At 52.5% G+C, this 2,604-nt stretch overlaps 1 protein-coding gene across 1 annotated transcript in view; it reads right to left on the bottom strand.

The window, feature by feature from the left end:
- Positions 1-235, bottom strand: part of ZDHHC21 (zinc finger DHHC-type palmitoyltransferase 21) — a 59,040-nt gene extending 58,805 nt beyond the window's left edge. The window contains exon 1 of the mRNA XM_040631448.1: positions 127-235. The gene's annotated coding sequence lies outside the window, so the exon portion shown is untranslated. The remainder of the gene's footprint in view (positions 1-126) is intronic.
- Positions 236-2,604: the final 2,369 nt, after the last annotated feature.

The raw sequence follows: 2,604 nt of genomic DNA on the forward strand, positions 1-2,604 counted from the left end.
AGGGCGCGGGGCGGGAGCGCGGCCAGGTGAGGGCGGCGGGCGCCGGGCAGCGGCGGCGGGGGCCCGGCAGCGCGGGGGCCGGGGGGAGGGGGCGGCCGTGTCGGCCCCGAGCCTGCACACACTCACCGGCGCCGGCGGGCTCGCCTCTCGCCGCCGCTGCTCTCGCGGCCGCCAGCCGCTCTTCCCCCTCCTCCTCCGGCGCCGCCGCCGTCGCCCAGGCCGGGCCGCGCTCCCCTTCCGCTTCCGGGAGCCGGAGCGCCGGGGCCGGCGGGGTGGGTGTGCGCCCGCCCGCGCGCCGGAGCCACCGGTCGCCGCCGTCGCCGTCTCCGCTCCCGGGAGCCGCAGCGGGAGCCGCAGTGGGAGCCGCCGAGGGCCGAAAAAATAGAAATCGCGCCGCGGGCGGCGGGAGATGAGCCCCGGCCCCAGGCCGCGTGCGGCACGGGACCGCCGTCACCGGAACACTCGTACCTGACGCACCTCGGCGCCTCCGCCCTCCCCCGCTGCCACCTTCCCAGCTGTGCCCGGGCCGTCCTTCCCTTTGACCCCACACCCTCACCGTCCCCTTCCCTGGGGGGCCGCAGAGGTGCCTTGCTGTAAGGATTGCAGGTTCCCTCTTGCTTCAGGGATAATGGCCAACAGGCCTCTGTCTTCCCCTAATGCGTTCGGGATGCCCCCTGGTACCTTGTTTCAAAGTGTGCCCGCAGCACCTTTATCCTCTGGGAACTTGTTAGAAATGCACCACCTCAGATCTGCTGAATCAGTATCTGCATTTTAACAAGATCGCCAGGTGATTCCTACGTGTGCACCTTAAATATTGAAAGGCACTGGATTCTAGTGCGTGGTCTTGCCGTCTTCAGACCCTCTATGGAACGGGAGCTAGGGTTGCCCCAGCCATCTAAGATGTCGCCCATTCCTGTTGGCAACCTCGATCCATACCCGAACAAGATTTACTCGGTATTTAAGGAGACATCCAAAAGTTGTCAGCTTTCCCATCCCTGCAACCTAGGAAAAATAAGTTGACTCAACATTATAAACCACCTCCTGGTCTAAGCTGGTATCTTATCAAACACCAGGGACCTACCAAAACCTCCCCTCTCTTCCCTCACCTAAGCTGAGCAGTACTTTGGCTACAGTACTACAGTGTCTGTAGTAATGTAGAGCCAAATCTTTGTGCCTGCTTGCCACAGGAGGAGATAATGTGTGGATGGAAGAATTTTACTTGATGCATAAAATCTGAACTTGTTACAGGATGGCATTGGAAGCCCTTCACAAACTTGTCTCTCCTTACCGCTCCAGTCTTAGCTCAAATAAACTTGGTTCATTTACCCTTCCTAGGATACCCTTTGTCATCCTCCCTGACGATCTTTATCCAAACTTGGGAGTCAGCTCAAATCCTGCCAGCCCAGAGTATTCTCCCACCACTGCACTTATATCACATAAACGAAGCTTATCTTGGACCCTTATGTTACCTTGTATTGCTAGGTATTTTTAAAGGTTATGTTCTGGTTTATGAATCAATTACAAACACCTTAGGACCTTAAAGACCTACGTCAGTGTTTATCAAAGTGTAGTCGTCACACCAGCAGCATCAACATCACCTGGGAACTAGGGAGAGATCCACATTCTCCAGCTCCATCGCAGATCTAGTGTATTAGAAACTTTGCGGGTGGGGGCGCCTGGGTGGCACAGCGGTTAAGCGGCTGCCTTCGGCTCAGGGTGTGATCCCAGCGTTCGAGCCCCACATCAGGCTCCTCCTCTGGGGGCCTACTTCTTCCTCTCCCACTCCCCCTGCTTGTGTTCCTTCTCTCGCTGGATGTCTCTATCTCTGTCAAATAAATAAATAAATAAATATTAAAAAAAAAAAAAGAAACTTCACAGGTGAAGCCTGGCAATGGGTGTTTATTTTAATAAGCAGGTGATTCTAATGCACACTCAAGTTTTAGAACCACTGACCTGCAAGATTATCTTTTACCCCCAAAGGAACTCAATGATTGGGATTGATTTGACTATGTGCAAGTTTTATTGCCTTTCAGATTAAGAAATCAGCTCCTCCATTTATGCATAACTAGGTTGGGAGGCTGTGGCAATTGCTTTTGAAAGAATTGTCTTTGGTTTTCATAATGCATTTTATGGAGTAGGGATTTTGTAACTTGGTTTGTTGGAAAGGAAGAAATAAAGGGGCGCCTGCGTCCAACTCTTGGTTTTGGCTCAGGTCATGATCTTGAGGCTGTGGGATCAAGCCCCATGTCAGACTCTGTGCTCAGTGCAGAGTATGCTTCAGATTCTCTCTCCCTCCCCTTCTCACTCACTCTCTGTCTCTCTCAAATAAAATCTAGAAAAGAAGAAAGAAAGAAAGAAAGAAAGAAAGAAAGAAAGAGAAAGAAAGAAGAAAGGAAGAAAGAAAAGAAGAGAGAGAAAGAAAGAAAAGGAAAAAAAGAAAGAAAGAAAGAAAGAAAGAAAGAAGGAAAGAAAGAATACGGGGGTGCCTGGCTCAATCTATTAAGTGTCAGACTCTTGATTTCTGCTCAGGTCATGATCTTGGAGTCGTGGGATGGACCCCGTATCTGGCTCAGCGCTGAGTCTGCTTGAAATTCTCTCTTTCCC

The sequence above is a fragment of the Ursus maritimus genome, unplaced genomic scaffold (genome assembly GCF_017311325.1).
Source record: "Ursus maritimus isolate PB19 unplaced genomic scaffold, ASM1731132v1 scaffold_17, whole genome shotgun sequence".
NCBI classification, from domain to species: domain Eukaryota; kingdom Metazoa; phylum Chordata; class Mammalia; order Carnivora; family Ursidae; genus Ursus; species Ursus maritimus.